The sequence below is a fragment of the Onychostruthus taczanowskii genome, unplaced genomic scaffold, assembly GCF_017590055.1.
Source record: "Onychostruthus taczanowskii isolate IOZ18803 unplaced genomic scaffold, ASM1759005v1 scaffold11, whole genome shotgun sequence".
NCBI lineage: Eukaryota > Metazoa > Chordata > Aves > Passeriformes > Passeridae > Onychostruthus > Onychostruthus taczanowskii.
This window is the reverse complement of record NW_024497629.1, coordinates 11,540,793-11,560,744: the sequence shown is the minus strand read 5'-3', so window position 1 is coordinate 11,560,744 and position 19,952 is coordinate 11,540,793.

The following is a 19,952-nucleotide window of genomic DNA, read 5'->3' as shown; positions in this document are numbered from 1 at the left end:
GTGGAGGAGTGATCCACACATACTAGTTTTCAATTGGTTTTGGGTATCCAAGTCATATTCCATTGGTACTGTATTTTTCCTAGACATTATTTGTATTTGTTAGGACATATTTGAGAAGTCCTAACATATTCTCTTTCTCTCAAAAAAACCCCAAAATCCTATCATTTTACCTGCCTGACTGAGTGTGAATATTTGATGGACAATATAAATCTGTCTCACTTTTATTAGTAAAATGTCACTATTTTATTGCCATAATTATCACAACTTTATTACATTAAGTACCACTATTTCACATTTAAATAAACAGCTTTTTTAACAATAATTATGGAACAGGTAAAAAAATATGGACAAACAGAATAATGACAGAAGTGTGCCCACTTTGCACTCATATGCCACTCTGCCACTTTTCCCAGAGACACAGGCAAGATTAATTAATCTCCTGTACATTGTCTTTAAGAAGAAATTATAAACTGTATAGCAAAAAAAATCTTGTTTGTTTACATAAATATAGTATCCTGTCACCCTGAAGAGGATCAAACAGGAAAGGTTTTTTGCTCTCAGTGCTTTAATGCCTTTTGGATCTTGAGCTCTCTCTCCTGAAAGTTCTTTCCAGGTGTGAGCCATTGTAATTGTAGTTTAGGAAAGGTTGAGTTTTCCCAAAAGGTTCTCATGACTTGTCACACAGAAACTTTATCTGGTGCATACAACATTTGTGTTTTCTCTGCTTGTATTGACATGGCTGCCTTTCCTTGCAGAGTACTTAGAGATCTAATTAGCAATGATCAAGAAAATGCTCAGTGTTTGTGTAATGGAATTAAACAGAGTTAAGCACTTGGAAATCCATCATGTAATTTAGACCTTCACATTCCTTTAAAGTGACCTTCATTTGTTGCAGTTCTTTTTAACACATGTACACCAGGTGAAATAAAAAATATGCATGAAAAAATTTCCCTTAACTTCAGTAAATATGGACTATTGGAGGATTAGAGTATAAAGAAATCCACAGTATAGAAGGATACAAGAATGGTGTCAATGGCTCGTTGTCCTTTCCTACAGACATAACTAGGAGAGGAAAAAGGAATTTTTAATGCTTTTTGTAAGAGTAAGAGTCAATTTGGTATCACATTTCCTTGGCAAAACAGCACCCAGTGTCAGACAAGGTGGTCAATTGTTCATTTGTGGGTGAGGGAAGAACATGGAACAGTGACCTAGCTTCAGTGCATGGAGTCAGGGGTGAGTGGCTGTACCTCAAGTATGCAGCCAGCTGTGAGAAAAGAAACAGGTTATTTGTCTTCTGCTTTAGTAAATCATCACAAAAAAATTTGTGCTTGTCTGCTTTTTCTTGTGATCACTTTTACGTATTGTCATGGATCCAAACTGTTTCATGTCTTAAAATAGACCCCAATGATCTCCTTTACCTAGAGCTGTACATCTTCACGCTTCTCATGCTAGCATCTGAAAGCATTGGATGCTTCAAATTAAGCTCATACGTGTCAAAAATTTATAGAACAGGTGATTTTCCTCTGAATTAAACCAAACATACCCACTCCTCACACACAAGACTGTAGTTTAACCAAGAGAACTAGACTGAATTAGACCAAACATATGAGACATAAAGTTGGCAAACATAGTTTTGATGGTCATAGAGGAAAAAATAATTTAAAAAGCCGATTAAAACTTCCCAAGAAAATCAGAAATGCAGTTAAATCTGTGTGCGTTTATAAGACAGCCATGCATTTCAGTAACTTTTTCGTGCATCACTTCATCATTACAGGGACCCCATGTAATTTAAATTCATAACAGGAAACCACACATGGGAAAAGACATATACAGATACTTTAAAAATGTTGTATAAAGAAGTAAAATTATATCAGTGAGTCCCTTACCTACATCTCTTATGTTGCGTCTTCTCCTCTCTTTGCTTCATGAGTGTTGGCTTGGTGCTGTTTTAAAGAAAAACAACACAGAAAATTAGTTATGTTTGAATACGATCAGACTTGACTAAAGATACTGAAGATTGACCTTAGTTTCATAATAATTTTCAAAGCTTATTTAGTAGCCTTGTACAAAACGTGCATTAATATGCATGTTCTTGGACCCATCCAATTGAATATACCACTTAAGTTGCCTAGCATACCCAGATATTTTTCCAGGACAAAAGAATATAATTAAAATTACCTACAATTAGTTGAATTTTTTATGTTTGGTCATGATTTTAAACTCTTTAACCTCTTTCTCCTTTGTGTGATCTCATTTAATACATGGAAGACCTTTGAATGAAACATGTCTGTTCAGGAAATTTGACACACAATTCTTCTTCTAATGTCATTAATAATCGTGTCCCTGATTCCATCCTACTCTCAAACAAATGCTTTAGGCTTTGTATAAGTGTTTCTTCTGAACCAAGGGGTGTATTCAATACAACTGAACATTTCAATGTATTGTGTTTTGTTCTGAACCAGAGACCAGATTAATTAAGCTTTAGTTCTGTACTGTTTCCCAATAAGACAAAAGTACTACCAAACCCACTCTTCTGGAGAACTATGACATTTTAGAGACCAAAGATATACTTACTCATGTTTGCTGCACAAGGCAAGTTGAATTTGATTTCAAAAGAGTTAGGGACAAAATTAAACATTAGGCCATTATTAGGCATTATGTTTACATTTAACCATATAATATTACATTCAACTTTAATGTGTGGTAATACATTCTGTACTAATTACCTTTCTGCTTACTTTTATGACCCTTGTCAGAGTTTTATCTGGACATCTTGTAATCATTAATGGGATTTTTCTTTACTTAGCACCTGAAAGGTAGGGACACAATGCGCTCTAAAACAATAAGAATGGAGATAGGGAAGACCATGACTTATAAAGTTAAATAACTTCTGTCACACAGAAGTGAGCTGCAATTTGAAACTATGTATCTAGAGTACAAGCCTCTAGTCTAGTCACTAATTTATACTTGTCTTATTTAAATTTAAATTCATAACATAATTGATTGCTTTGTTATTGGCTTTGTTATATTTTTGTATTGTTCAATTTATTATATTTTTGTATTCTATATATATTTTATAAATATTATATTGTTTATATTTTATTTTCTTGTTATATCATACTGTATTTTATTATATTTTTATAGTTTTATTGATTCAGTTTGTGATTGTTTGCTTATTTGATCAAAAAATTATTGAATGACAAGATTTATTCTTTTGTTTAGTGATTAGTTTCATTATTGCTTTTGGTGCCAGTACATTTTTCTCTCTTAAAAGCAGAAGATTCATTTTACTAGATGGTTCAATTGAAACATTAAGATAGTAATTGCCAGTATTTGCTTTGCATTCCTCAAACATCATTACTGCAATTTTCTCTAACATCTCCTTAGGCCTCCGGAACTTTTTCAAAATATTTTCTTGTAGTTTAATAAATTTATTTTTAGTAATTCCCTAAAAAGTATGCGCTGATAAGTGGACAGGTTTTCTTATGTGTATATGTTACATTTCCCATAATACTTTCTTTTTTCATGAAAATTTTATTTTATTTTACTCATGCTAGAAGATTGGGTATAGATGAAAAAATATTAAATATTCATATGTTTTAACGCCTTTCAAGAAAACAAGGTCACTAAAGAACAGATCTCAACAACTCTACCCAGTTTTGTCTTTCATAAAACTTGAATAACAATTAATTAAGGAAGTGATTGAAGTCTAAAACACTCATTGTCTGCAAAAGACTTCTTAATACCATAGTGAAAATGAATAAAAATACTAAAACATGTTCTCCCTGAAGATGTGGTTATTTTTCTTTTTCGGGAGAGCCTAGCATGCAATCACTATTTCAGGGCTAAATTCTGAAGGAAATGTGGGAGGCAATGGAAGAAAAAAGATATAAATTTCCAGATGTATATTTTGGACAGTGGGGGAAATTCGCACCTCTACTCACTTTCTGGAAGATCCAACTGTGTCCTCCAAGTCTGATGAAGATTCTCCATGTTTTCTTTCCATTTCAGTTAGAATATGAAGCTTCCCATTCACATTTTACCAAGGACTTTGGAACCACTGGATATCTGGAAAAGCAATATAAGAAAGTGTCAACTTCAATCATAACATGGCAAGAATCTCTATCAAACACTGGCATTGGGGAGTATATATGGATTTCTAAACTCTTAAAGTGGTCAAAATTCTTCAGACTCTAATTCAGTATTTTGAGCATGATATTCATTTTTGATGGAATGATAAGTGCCTCTTTCACTCATTTGGCTAAGATTCATGACTGTTGGTTAGACATACAGGCAGACAATCTTAATTTTTTTTTTTGAGCTGTGTTCTTTCACATAATGACCTCTTTCATTTCATGTGCAGAAGATAAATTTGAGGTCAACTTTTGTCTTGCAGAGTTAAGCTGCAAGCAAGTTGTTTTGAATCGCATATTAATTGTTCTCTCCTTTTTTACATTTTATATATCTTTTTTCAAATTCTAACATAAGCTATCAGGTTGCATAAAATTCAATAGATGAACAATGGAATCTTAGTTTTTGATGTGTTTCTTTCAAACTACAAACATCATATTAAAACTTTAGATACAGTTTAATTGAAGGAGTTATTGATTAAAAAAAGACAAATATCATAGAGCTGGTAGATTTTGCAGCCTGTATAGGCAATGCAAATCTATAAATGAAAATCAGATAAATCTTTAATTTTGTATTTTTATTTAACAACTGTGCTTGATTTGTGATGTGCACAAACTACTTGCACAACTATGTTACATTGGGTGTCTTCTTGTCTCACCTATACTATACCTATATCATGTATATCATGTAGCTCACCCAAATTTAATTGCATTATTGGGTAAAAAATACATAAGAAGGTAACAGTCAAAAGAAACACCCTCCAAACAACAAAGCTGTGATTTTAATCTTCCAGCAGTTGTTTAATTTTTCTGGCACTGCATTGTACTGTAGCTCATCTTGAGCAGCTTGTCTTGCTAAATCTAGGTGCCTTCCTGAGTCAATTAATTCAAACTCTGTTAATAAAACAAAAGTATTGAAAAGATTTTATTAAATTGGATCTCTAAGAGTAACATGTCATGTTTATGTACCAATATCTACATAGAATAATTTAGTCTCTAAATCTGAGAAGAGGTTTTTCTGACAGGAGAATTCTGACTGAAGAAAGAGATTTACCCCAGGAGTTTAAAACAGGTTTGTTGTTTAATAGAAATATAAGGCAGGAAAAAAAAGATAAGAACAAGAAAAAACATATTACAAAAATAGGCTTGGATAAGCCTGGTATGGCTGCTGAAGATAAAACCAAGTTACTGACATGTTTTATTTGCTATTAAAAGATTATCAAACCTTGTGTTAGTCTGTAGTACTATGCAGGTAAATAAGTGTGAATTTTTATGCTTCATTTTACTGCCAAATAAAATACTAGATTCATTGAATATGTTGAGTTGGCAGGCTCTCGCAAGAATCATCAAAGTCTAACTCCTTGCCCTGCACAGGACAGTCCCAAAATCACATATGCCTGAGAGCACTGTCCAAACACTTCTTGAGCTCTGTCAGGCTGGTGCTGTGACCGCTTCTCTGTGGAGCCTGTTCCAGTGCCCAGCCACCCTCTGGGGGAAGAATCTTTCCCTGATATCCAACCTAAACCTCCCTTGACACAGCTCCAGTCCTCCAGTTCTGTGTAGGTCACTTCTCAGTAGTATAAACATTGGGAATAAATCAAACAATATCTCACTGTGGGAAATTCTTTCAAACAAACAGATTAGAGGAGACCAAGGTATGTTATACAAACAGCGGTGACACTAGAGAGCTCACAGGTCATGAGATAAAGTTAACATAAAATAGTACAGAAAAATCTCAGTGTCCTCAGCTCTTCCCCAGTTTAATCTTCACAACTGCTTCAGAAGGAAGGCAGGAATATAAATTTCAGTTGCTGTAGTTTGAGAGTTGTTCTGCAAGTCAGCCTTTCTGATCACATGTAACGTCACTAAAAATGCTATTTCTATTCAAAGTGGTTTTGTTGGACACTTTCTTGCCTACTTGACATACATAGGCATAACTCTTCAAGCAGAAAAAGGGTTCATTCTCCTGCTCAGTCTTCATAGCCAGGTATACAATTGTTTTAGTGAAGTTAGCATTATTCCATGCTTTTCTATGTCTTAGTTCATTTAGAAAGATATTTTAAATATAGTTCTGGGAGGAAAATTGTGACACTTTCTTTATGACCAAAAATTTATCTTCAACATTTTCCCTTGTTGGAAATTTTCCACATTACATCCAGTTATTGCCTTGCATCCAAATTACATACAGGTCACAGAAAATTCAATACAATTAGTTAAATAGAATGCATTTTATTAACATTTTATTAGCAAAATTTAAAGCTGGAAAAAAGGAACTAAATAAGGTTCTTTCCAAGAGGAAAGGTCAAAAATCTCTTGATATTTCACTAACCCAAGAAAAACATTCTGTATGGAATCCATAAACGAACAGTAACGTTCTGTAAAATTATAACCTGTCTTTTGGTTAAGGTGATTATTATGATGAAACTATAATTAAATTTTTCTATTCTAGACAAAACTGTTTTAATGAAAATAATCTTTATTCTTAAACAATAGATTATTATGGGAGAGGATGCCAGGTATTTTCAAAAGAGATAGAAACAATATACTTGAAAAAAATAACATGGTTTAAAGAATATAATTTCAAAATATTTCATTACTCACAGTAAAATACAGCATTTTATTCTCCTTTTATCTTTTGTGGATTATTAATCTTTATTATTCTTATGCAACTGTAAATTGTTAATATCTGGTTTTTAGTCAATGGGTTCAAAGGGATGCTATCTGCTGTTAAAATCAAGTGGTAAAAGGGTGAGAAATACTTTAAACGTAATGCATAAGACAAAAAAAAAAAAAAAACCAAAAAAACCCCATACAAGTCATTTAGTTAAATTAGAGCTTTACAAAGGCTACTCCAAATTAGGCTGATTAGTGAAGATTTCAGAAGAACTCTTGTGCCAGCTCTGAGACTGTAAAAGGTTTCCTAACCTGACAGTATCTTTTTAAGGTCAGTTATACAAATCAGGGCCCAGATTTTTTTAGCTGCGTCGAGGAAAGAAACCTCAAAGTAGCCAAAAATCTGCCCTGGAGACTTAAAATTAAGGAAACATATGCATTCTCTTCTGTTTGTCAGGATTTAGTTATAAAACAAATTTATTTGATTTACTTTTATCCAGTTTTATTGAAAATATTCTAGACTTTTTTAGCAGACTTGTTTAGGGAGCTTAAATATGTGCTATATGAGGAAACAAAACACGTTTGTAACTCCTCTGTATGACTTTCTTATTTCATGCCCATATAATGCAGCTTCCTTGTTTACTCTTTTTCTCACCCCCCATCTCCAACCTCTCACTGTGCCTTTAGTGGAAAATCATGTTAACTAAATCCTGTTAATCTGGTACTGGAATAAAAGTATGGTGAAAACTCAAGAGACTAATTCTGAACTGAATTTGATAGGAGTCTATTTGTAAGGGTTTTTGAGAAGTTCATAAATATTTCCATCAATATTGTCAAATTTATGAGACTGTATTTTTACAAAACAGTCTTATTTTACATATTTCTTTATTTCCGTATGTATTTATTTAATTAATCTTCTCATTTGGGTTATCAAAAAAAGATAAATTGGCAGATGTTGCAAGAAGAAAACTTAATTTTCTTATGCTATATATGTTCCAGTTTTTTAATAATTATTTTTTCACTTTTATGCTTTCTCTGATGCTAAGAAGTAAAAAAAGAAAGACATAAAAACCATTTTGTGCTGTTTTGCTGCTTTATTGCTTCATACATCAGTAAACTATTCAGAACCAAGTTTATTTACCTTTCCCACCACTGGTTAGAGAGCTCAAGGTTTTAGTAAATCTCTGACAGTACAGTAAAGCTTAATTGAATGCTAACTCTGCATTCACGTTCCCTACTCACCACCAGTTAAATATTAGAGCCTTAGAAAACATATTTAAAGCAAAGATAAGAACTAGGCAAAGGTAACTGCATAATAGCTCCCTCAGAGTCACAGTATTTTTCAGTTAACACAGGGTGATCATTTAACTATAGGGAAATTAAATAATTTCTAGATACCAAAATCTGTTTCTCCCATTTGAACATATACATCCATGCATGTTTAGGTCTACCAAAAATAATGTTAATAATATTATACCTGGCATGCCATGCATTCTGAAGTGTTATTGGTTTCCTCTATCTGCCCCTCAAAGAGAGGTGAGAAAATTTATAGCCATGGTAAGACAGATTCAAAAGAAACTACTGCGAGCAGTCAGCTTTGTTTGTGTACACCAAATTAGAATATGTCTTTAATATTCTGCGCACTAGTTTCTACTTGAATAAAATGAAATCTTGAGAAACAGCATGTAAATCATTCATGAATAGAGCTTCTATTTTCTTTTAACTTGTAGCTATTTACTGTAAATAAGGAAGGATAATCTCTCGTGTAATGTGATCTTTGCCTAATTGTAATACAAAATGGGTATCTTTCAGCATATTGAGGATGATATTGTTGAAATTCTGTAAAGAAAAGCTGAGCTAAACTGAAATATCCCTCAGAGCAAATTTCTTGAAATTAAACATGGCTTAAGTAGGTATTTAGTTCTTAACAATACAGATGATCTGAAGAAAATAATAGTACTGAATTTTTTTTCTTGGTGCTGAAAAATTCACTAGTTAATGATAAATACTTATGACAGGCAAATTACACAGTTTGGATTAATAAATCAGATCAGAATTTATATTTTTAGTAAAAAATCCTTGATACAATGCTTCTCACAAAGCTAAATTTGATTTAGACTCTGTTTGGGAAAAGTTCTTTGATATAAAATGGTACAGAATGTTCAAGTATGTATAGTGTTAACATTGCCTCACATAAGCTGTCTGATGCAGCCTAAAAGACTGTCTCGAAATCAGTTCTTTGGGATGTCTTGGGAGATAGAAAAGGATATCAGGTAGGATTCAAAAGAGAATATCACTGCTTTACACATAAGGTTGAAAAAATTGAGGTAGGTCCTAAAGGAGCCATAAGAGCAGTTCAGAGTCTAATAAAGCAACTCTGGTCATAAGGTTATAGACATCCTATTTGGCAAAGCAAACATTAAAGCTAATATCAAATCCTTAGATGAAATGTGAACTGCCATCAGATTTTTGTGCAGAAATATAATTACCCCAAGAGGTGGGTTGAATTCACAACTTCAAAAAGTAATCATTACTGAATATACCTATGGAAGATGTAGTATAGTTCAAATAGAAATTACAGATCTAATGCAGAGATTTTCAGGGGTTCCTCATAGGCCTGTTTGCACAGGAAGTCAAGCCAGCCAATCATATGGGTTCCTTGGGTTTTGAAGAAGATGCATAAGGACCAAAAATACCAGTTAACTTCAGCAAGTGATTCCAAGAACAATATTGTAGCTAACAATTATTCTAAGGGGTATGTAGTTTCCTGCTTCCAAGTAAAAAAGAACTAATACTCAGTGCATGCCCTTTTGGCACAGGCAACCTGGGCTTTGCTCCCTAAGGATTTTGGAAGCATTATTAAGATGTTAGAGCTATGACTGTCTGGAAGAAACCATGTAACTCTTGCCCACTGAGGGTCATCAAAGAACTGAGAAGTTTCCTTTTATTTTGTAGAAATTAATTTATAAATACACAGTTAACTTTGAAATTCTTAGTCAGAGATTGCATGTATTCCTTTAATTATATTGTAAATTAAGGGAGAGAATAATCTAAAAATAGTCTTGGGTTCACCCCAGCAGGTAAAACTGTTTGCTCCTTCAGTTCAGTATCTGCATCTGGATTTAGAGTAGAATGGGAAAGCAGAACTGCGGTTTTAGGGAAAAAACCTGTCCAGAATTTATTCAATTATGCAAATATATGAAATGGTAGAGGGTAGTGGTTATAAAGCTGAGCTCTTGTGTGCATCTGAGTTGCAGCTGCAGTTCCACACTAAGGTGTTTAGGATTATTTGCTTTTGCACTGAAGGGGTTCCTGATTGCCCTAAAACCCTGAACAACTTTTTTGGTGTTAGACACATGCTAGGAATATGAGATACAAGAAGCCCACTTCATGATTTAAATTAATCAAGGCTCACTATCTCATCCTCAGGACAGGTGTCACTGTGTGACTCATACCCAGAAAATTAAATTATTTTTGCTCAAAGGAAAAAACCATAGATATCCTTAGTCATATTGATTGCTGGGAACAGTTACGTGTTGTGTTGTCTTGCCAGACCCTTTCCAGGAAGAAAGGATGAAGAGTCAGGCAGTGTGCTAACACTAAACAGTATGAATTTTTGTGACAGCAACTAAGCCTGTATCCCACACAGAAACAGCCAGACTGTAGAGACCTGGTCCCAGCCCTCTCACAGAGTGTGCTAAAAAAATATGTCTGTTACATATCTGCATGGCCTTTTGGAGACCGTTCTGTGACTCCCCAACACCAGCTCTTTGCACAGACATCTCTGTTCCTAGTCCAGGCATGTCTATAGTGAAGGGAATCTGTGGACCACAGCTGTGAGGAGCACAAAGTGAATTTCAGCCTGGGTGGCTCTTGAGATCTGTCACTTGATCAGGATCTAGCTTTGGCTTGTTGCAGGGAACAAGCTGGTGTTACAGAAGGTAGAGAAGTACTGAATATGTGAACAAATCCACAGCTTTTTGAGAATGATGAAATATATTGGAGGGCATAGTCTGAGAAGGCAGTTCTGAGAAGAAGAAAACGGACTGCAAATTGAACATGAACCATTGAAACAGACTAGAGGCAAGATTGGCAAAACTAAGTGAACTTAAATAAAACCCTCAATTCTTTTTTTTAGTAACCATGAATATGTCAGGTTGATATTCTGCCTGCTCAGCACTCTATGGCATGTGGCTAGGAGGCTTTTTATGCCCTAAAACCATTACCCAGGAAGTGCAACCCAAGTAATCATACTGCAGGAGTGTCATAAGAAAATTAGCACATACCAATGACATCATCACTCTTTATGTCATCTCTTAGTAGTTAGAAGCTCATTTACCCTGTCATGTATTTGATAAGGTTTTAAAAATCTGCAATAGTTTTTATATTTACTAAAAGAAGTTATCTGGAATTTGTTTTCATATCTCTATAAAACCAATCAGGAATTTTTTTGTTAGCTCACTTTTGTCTATAATAGGGTGAGATGCATTTAAACAGAAGATTGGTTTGGTAATTTTTTGGAATGTTGGTTTATGGTCTGCTGTGACTATATGGTCAGTTTCTTTATATTAACAACATACTAAAATATTAATGCAAAATCTTTGGGGGATGCTTCAGGGGTTTTTTATTATTTTTCTTGTTAAGAATAATGAAATTTGGTACTTGCATTGCACTAAATATTTCCAACTTTTTTCCTACATATTTATATATGTGTAATGTAATATATAAGAATACAGGTTATAGCTTGTTGGAATGTAAAAGTTATGTGCATAATAAGCCCAACTTTAAAGCACTAGGCATGCAGATAGGGAGGATTATGCATTCAGTCTTGAAAGAGTGCAGCCAAAATTTTCGGGTTATCCGTTTTTTTTTTTTTTTTTTTCTGAACATCCTGTGTGATTACTCACAGCCACACCATAGGTACAAAACCTGGGTGTGTGAACACGGGTTATTAGGAATGCAGAAGAGAGAGGCTTTGATAAGGAGGAGAGACTCAGAATGTTAATCTGATAGGTGTAATAGCAGATGTACAATGTTTCACTTATCTCCATGGTAAATCCACCTAGATCTGGCAAAGAAAGGTGTAGGCAAATGTTAATTTTTGTCCAGGATTTAGCTGCTACTGTCATGGAAAAAGAAAATACCAAAGGGAGGAGGAGAACCAGCAGAAACACTGCTTCTGCTTGCTGTTTCTGCTGTCAGAGGTGAGGACAAAGGAGAGCCATACTGCTGCCTTGGTTCAGTGCAGCACTTTCCATTCTCAGTATTTCCTGCAGCTTCAACACCCTCTTGGTGTTTCCAGCAACAAAATCTCCTAGGCTTCCCAGGATATATCAAACACAAAGTAGAAAGTAAAACCTCATCCATTTTGCTACCCTCTTAACAAGGATAATTTTCTCTTTTGTTTAGGGAGTCAGTCAATACCAAATATCTTTCTTTCTTGCAGTAACAATAACCTAATCACACACTGATTTCTCAGATACTGGGGAATCATGAAATCAAGCTACTAAAAGCAAGAAACAAAGGCCTTGGTTTCTGTTTGGAGCTTCATTTTCTTCCCCTCCTATTGTCTGCAGAAACATTAAAGCAGCAGGTGCAGGTTCTACCACACCACAAGTAGTTTATTGAAACACCTCTTGGACTGTTAGAGAAAACCAGTGACAATAGCTCTGCTTTTCGTCCCCCTTGCTTAGCAGCCTCTTTGGTGGCTGACTGAGTACCTGTGGTTCCACAGTTTGTGGAAACCATTTCCTTTTCTCTTGACTGTTTTACCAAAGGGAAAACAGAAGGAAGAGAAATAGCAAAGAATGCATTAACACATAGTAAAGGTAAGTTTTCCCTCTGGGCTCAATGTGGAAAAAATATACTTACAATCTGTTGTTTCTGTTCATAATAATTTTGCTATTATTTTTTGTCTTTTGTGTGTCGTCCTTGAAAATACAGCAGAACATGCAGCTGGAGATGTGGCTCCAGTCAGTGTTGTACATCTTCTGTGAGGACATAAAAGTCAGGATATTTGCTTATCAGCAATGACATCACTAATTACTGCATCTTTTGTTGCCCCAGTTCCATCAGCAGAAGCCAAGATTTTGCCTATGTTAACAAAATATTCAGTATTTTATGTTTGATAAACTTTAAGTTTGCTGAATTTGAGTCTCTTTGAAGTTCAATGATTTTCATAAAGGCAGTTCTTTTCTTTCAAGATAGAAGTAACTAATACATAGTAATTAGGTAATTTTTTAAAAGAGTATAGGAAAATAAACCTTATTAATGATTAACATTTTCTAATAGACGAGCTAATTTTACTTTGTAAAACTCGTTTTTGGACACAAAAATCTTTCTGAAATTCTAGGTTAATTCTTGGCCTAGAAATGTGAAAAGGATATTGAACTCATCAAAAAATTGACATGATAAAATGTAATATGTTCATATAAAAACCACAGCCATTTTTATATAGAGATATTTACACATTTTTCCCCTGCAGTTATACCATGAGGAAGTAATGTAACCCACTGATTCTTAAATTTATTTTTAGATTTTTACCTTCCACTTTTTCTTTTATGTTGAGCTTCTTGTCCCATAAGGCTGTGTTAAGGCTACTAGGACATTTTAAATCTGTGTTTCTTACTGATACATTTGGATGTCTTTTGTGTGCAGTTAAGCTTAGTTTTCTGGTTTCAAATGGCTTTTCAAAACAATTGCAATGCTACTGCAATTTTACTCTTAAAGCTAAGAATATAGAATCATAATTTAAATTCCAATTTTTAAATTATGTCCTTATGTGTAAAAAAGCCACCATAAAATGCCTGAACAAGAGTCCCTGAGACAAAGTCATCATGCAATATTTCAACTAAACTTAAAGCTTAAAGTAATGACTTCAGAAAAGTTGAATTCCTAGTTCTCAGGAAACTTATTCCATTGCCACAAGTTTAATATTGAGAATGGAAGATAAGATTATATTTTTCACAAAACCAAAAAAGTCTGAATTCCCGACTGAATGCAAAAGAAATTCACTTTTACCTAAGAAAACATGAACAGACAGCAAACAGCCATATACTTAGTTTTAAATTTCTTGCCCATTCTCTACCTAGTGTTCTGCTTTAATTGATCTACATTCCCACTTCTTTTGTCAAAGGACCAGTAAACTGCACCTTCAGCAATCAGCAATCTTTTCAGGCTAAGAAAGTTTATGATTGTTTTAAAATACTGCACAGACTAAGTATTTCCCATTAAGTGAAAGGCTATTTTCCCTTTCTGTATAAATCTATGACTATTGACCATCTCATAAAGGCTTCTACCATATTAAACACAGCCATGACAGTGCACCAGCTGAGTAATCCATTATTTTCTAACACCAGTATAGACTCTGGGGATGAATTTATTGAACTTTAAAACAGAATGTAATCAACAATCCATTTCATCTGGCTGCATAACACCCTTCTACCAATCACCAAGCAAAGTCGTCCTGTTTCACTTATCCTGTCCCATTCAATGAACTGTAAGTACATCCTTGCCTAATGATAAGGGCACTGGGGGCCATATATAATTCAGAGGCTTCTTGAAATGCATCAGCCAACTGTCCTGATATGTTAATCCACTCACTGGAGGCTTTCATTTGATCTCTAATATAAGTCTATGTTTGTGAGCTTCAGCATCATTATCATTATTGTAAAAGAAGACAAATATGAAGTGGCAGCAGCACTGGTACTAATGACACCTGAGAACTGGTCTTGCAGACTATGAAAGTAGTTGTATAGTTCCCAAGTACAAAAGAAATGAATGAACTTCTGCATAACATTTCAAAACTACAAAGGAATACTCTGCTAAGCTTTTCTTTAACCTAGCTATCTACATTTAAGAAATATATGTCTTGTTACTAGAAATTCAGGTAATCTTGAGAAAACAGCTCTCTCGCAATAGGTAATATTCAGTCATTTCACACAACAGAGAAACAGAAAGCAGAATATATTTACAGAAAATCTAATTTAGTTAAATAAGCTACTGTCCGGTCTACCAAATTAAATATTCTTCAATTCCTTTTGCGCATACAAATAGGAAAGAATGAGAAATGATTCTTGCAAGGTCAATCAATTTTTTACAGACTTTTCTTAGGCTAGCCAAGAGCTTAGTCACTAATGAAACTAGTAAACAGACTATCATGTTTGTAAAATAAATTGAAAATCTCAAATGTGAGTTAAATTAAATCTATCTGTTCATATTCAGTGATCAGTACAAACTTTTCCAAAGTGTTGTATGATGCATTAATTTAAAGCAGAGCAAAAAATAGCTAGAAATATTGCTTCTGTTTCCAACTCAGACTCAAATTCCGTGATTTATTTAGTCCAGCTTGTGTTACCCATACATCAGAACTTTCTTTGGCTCCTGGTAGATGCAGGAGATCTGAAATTTGCTGATCAGAACAGTTGCAGACTTGAGAGCTCAGATGCATTATCATTGTAAAAGGAGGAATAGGCATAAAGGTCCTTTTAACTCAGTGCCAGTCCAGCCTAGTTTTAGTTGTGAAGGTGTTGCTTTACCTATGATCCTCACAAAGTCAGTTCTCTCAAAGGAGCTTAAAATTGTATAGGCTGGCAGGGGAGCCCCTTCTCAAGGTCATATGCTTCCATGGATAAGGTGCATTACTACTCCTTGGCATTCTCCATGCCATGTGCAAAGCAATGGGACAGCTGGTGCAAGCCTTCAACAAATTTCAGGCTAATTAAGCTGAGGATTTTAGGGATGATGGCATTAATGATGCAGGACAAAGAAAACACCTTTTTTTTTTTTCTTTTTTCTTTTTTGTTTTGCTGCTAGGTGACTTTTAAAAATCTCCATGAAGAATATAAAATCTTGATTGCAAGCAGGACTAAATTTGTGCTTGCAGAATGTTTTGGGGATATGTGTAACACAATGGTAAAGTTGTTTTGCCTTGGAAAAGTCTGTTTATATGTAGTTGCTTTTCAGAACTTATTTCAGTGTAGAATGAGACTCATTACAATTTGTTATAAGTTAAAATAAGCAGGTAGAATGATTCATAAGGCTACAAGATATAAATTTCAATTTTGATTTAAATGATTGATTATTCAATGGCCAACTGAAAATTGCCTTCAAAGAAAACTCAAAATTATTTTACTTCAGATTGTATCTTCAAAGTCTCCAGCACGTGTTGGAGCAAAATGTGCAGTGAGATTCTTCCACTGGCAGCATGAAGCACAATCTCTTCTCCAGCTGCCAGCAGAGGATGCAAGTTAGACAACTTGGAGGTCTGGGACAGTGAGGAGGGAGAAAGGAAAGAAAGGCAAAGGGACACTTATGGTGAAACCAGGCCAAAACTTCATCTGCCCTTTCCTGGGAAGTAGTTTTCCTCTCTGAGCTGGCCCTGAGGGACAAATCTAATACAAATAAAATATAAATAATCAGTTTGAGGTTATGTGCAGGCCCTGAGGAATGCCAAAAAGACAGATTAAAGAAGGAAGGGATAACACGATAGCAGAGCGTTTGAGCCCTCTGGCTGAGATCCACAGATGGGAATGTGGACTTTCCAGTAAGCTAGTGCAGTAAATCTACAGCTTACCTGAGCTGATCCATCTGTAAATGAACACCTGCCTGGGCTGAGGACTAAAAATAGCTGGTTGTGATGCTAACTTTACTGCTTCTTTACTGATCTTGTGTGCTGTTGGCTACTGAATCTTATATGTCTTAATCATGCATGCTAGGCCAGGAGCAGCCCATTGAATTTTGGGCACACCATTCCCAATCCCCTTCACATTTAGCTTTTGGATCAAGAGGTGTGTTGAAAAGACATTTCCTAATGATGTCAAAGAATCGGAACATACTTTCTTGTCTACATACAGAAAAAAAAAAAAAGAGATAAATTATTTCATTAATAGAGAGCCCACAGCTCTATGGCTAGTTATTCAATTCTGTGAGCAAAAATCATTAATGATAAACAGATAAATTCAAACTCCTTATTGATCCAGTTCTAACTCAATATGATAGGTATCTCTTTCTTCTGAATTTAATGGAACTTGGATAAAACTGGGAACAGATGCTCATCTGATCGTGCAGCATTAAAAAAAAGGGTCTGGTCTCCATTCATAGCTACCAAACAACTTAATTTTAAGACATTGTGGATCCCATGAAAAATATTCCTGTATGTCCTAGGTACTTTTGAAGCACATTTCAAGAGAAAATTGTAATCTGCTACCAGTCATTCCACTGCAGCAAAAGTAGGCTAACTTCACCAACGATGTTATTTACTGTGAATTATTCACTTGGCAGTGTTACCATGGTTACAGCTGTGTTACTTATCCTCACATCATTATAATTATTTTCTGTAATCATTATGCCTACACTGCAAATAGTATTTTATTTTTTCTGATCATGCCATTTGCAACATGAATAAGAAACAAGGTTCACGAGAACATAAATATTGATACTGTATGCAGTGTGGCTTTGGCATTGACATTAATGTTCCTCTGCATAAGGGCAGCATGGCACTCATATAAAGCACCTGATCAGCCTTATTTGGCTGCTTTTGATTTCCCTACTGATGTCACTGCATAAGGTAATTAATGAAGGCATCATAAAATAATATCAACTCTTGTATTACCATATTTGCAGTGCACCTTATCATTATTGGAAAACATATAATTAGAACCAACTGTATTAGGATAAATGTATCTCATAAGAATATTAATTAGTTAAAAAACAAAGCAAAACAAAACAAATGTTTATACTAAAAAATTTTGGCCTTTTCTGTTAGTTTCACTTTCCTATTATTTTTTTTTCTGATTGTTAGTATAATGACCTCTCACAGGTTGATAAATTAGCTTATTCATCAATAACAAATAACTGGTCATCCAGAGATTTTGCAGTTCATTGGAAGACAAACAAACCAAATGTTGAATGTACATCTTCTCAACTGAAAAGTTTTTTTCCCCTGAGAGACAAAAAAAGGAAGTCAGAATTCACCACATTATACAGATCTCTGACCTGAGACACTAAAAGTCCTAAAATTCAAATTCTGCAAAATGCAGTAACATGCTGAAATCACTCCTGAAATTGATAGAAATGTTTTAAGTGTTGCATATTTTGTAATCTCATTGGGCAGTTTTTATCTACTATATGGATATCTAAGTTAGGATCTTCCTTAATTCTTTCACCTACCTACATTTAATCAACTGAAGTCAATGTTGAATATCTAGACAGCTTAGATTGTCTTTACTGGCAGTGGAGGAGAAGAGTCATATTTGGATATGTATTTATATGTCCTAAAGTAGATGTTTGAAAAATGTGAGTTTAACTGCATGCCAGAAATATCTATCTCCATCAAATACAAAAATACAAATACAAATACATCAAATAAAAAAATGAGATATAAATGCCTGAAATAAAAGGAGACTAATTCTACCTACAAAATCTTCCTGTTCCTAATGAAGGTGATACTCAGTCTCCTTTTTGTCATTTGCCTTAGATCAATCAGAGCTTTGGAATCACTATTACATAGTTAATGTCATATGCTTTTAATTGGTAGGCTATCAATACTTTTCTTACAGTCCATGTCTGTCTTTTTTATTGACAGTCTCCCAAATCTGCAAAAATATGAATCCATTACAATTAACCCAGAGCAAATTTGATGTCTATGTAGTGAGTCCATGCTACTTCTTACTTCTGAAATTTTGATTTACTAAAACGTTTCAGCTGAATTGTTATATATAGTATTCAAAAACACAGTCACACAAATACAGTATGGATAAGTCTTATAGATAAGACTCTAAAACTCCTATTACAACAAACTTCAAAAGCCCTCTCTTTGACAAGATTTACACTGACCTTTTTTTCCATAAGTAGGTCCAGGAGCACAAAATGAGGGAATAGGGAAAAGAATTACAATGGCAGTAATATGCCTCAAACGTCTTCACATTAATACCTTAACCTTTGGGTGGACATAGTTTGCTATTTTTGTTTTCAAATAGTGTACAGGAAGAAGAGAGGGATCTAAGGAGACAGGTGAATTTTGCTGAACATAATGTTTCACTGTTAGTTCAGAAAAAAACCAAACAAGGTTGAAGATGACTCAAGAAAAATACGGTTTTAGGCCTTCATTTAAGGTTATAAAGCAAGATACTTTTTTTTTTTTTTTTCCCCCAAATATTATTCCTATCCTGAACTAGAAGTGCCTTCATTCTATCTACAACTCTGACTGAGTTTCAAACAGATGTTTTACTTTGAGGAATCTGGAGTAGAAGCCAGATATGGCTCAGAAAACAAACATGAATAGAACATTCAGGTTCATTTTGCCTGCCATTTCGTCCTCTGTGGAAAAAAAAATAAAGCAGTCCGGGAAGAAGAAATCTGTAATGTATTGGTATTTCTGTCAATAGTTTCTTCTGCATGTGTGCGCCAGACCTTTAGTTCCTTGTAGGCCACTAGAAACAGACCAATATAGTTTGATTTCTGAGAGTCTGTAGAGCTAACTTAGTTATCAGTCATGACATTCCACAGGCTGCTTGTTTTCCTTTCCTCAGGAGTCCTCAAACATGGATTTTAGTCATTATAAAGGGATATATATGTGTACTGTAGCTGTGAGCAGTCATCCTCTAAAATGTTCAGATACACAGGTGGTGCCAAGGACTTATCTTTAACTTGTGTACATTTCTGTGGAATATAAATAAGCAGGTCAAGGTACCAGACTTCTGCATGAGGCGACAACCTCAATCACCAGCAGTCCCTCGAGTGGGATCTCCAGTGTATACAGGTGTCCATTTCACTTGCTGCAGACACTGTCATTGTTCTTGATATTCACATAGATACAAAACCTACTTTTTAATTTCCATACCTTTCTCATGCTAGAATGAAATGCAGCTGTGGTAACTTCTGTTCTGGAAATTAAAGCAATCTGCTCTCTATGTGTTTCCATTCAAGAGCAGAGGATGGGAGAGACTGGTTGATGTTTGACAAAGCCAAGAATATTTTCCCTCTGTTTTCATTGTTTTTGAGTATAATTTGAGAAGCCACAGTCTAATATCAGACTCTAAAGCCATGGTAACTTCTAGGTCTCCAAAATAAAGCAATGTTCAGATTATCTATAATTCAGATAGCTTAGGTGTTCACCCTCTCTTCCAAGTGTAGTGGCCAGTATGAATCTGTATGTGAATATTTACATGGGAGTTCCGTATCTTCCTTTCTATACCAGTTTTAGCTTTC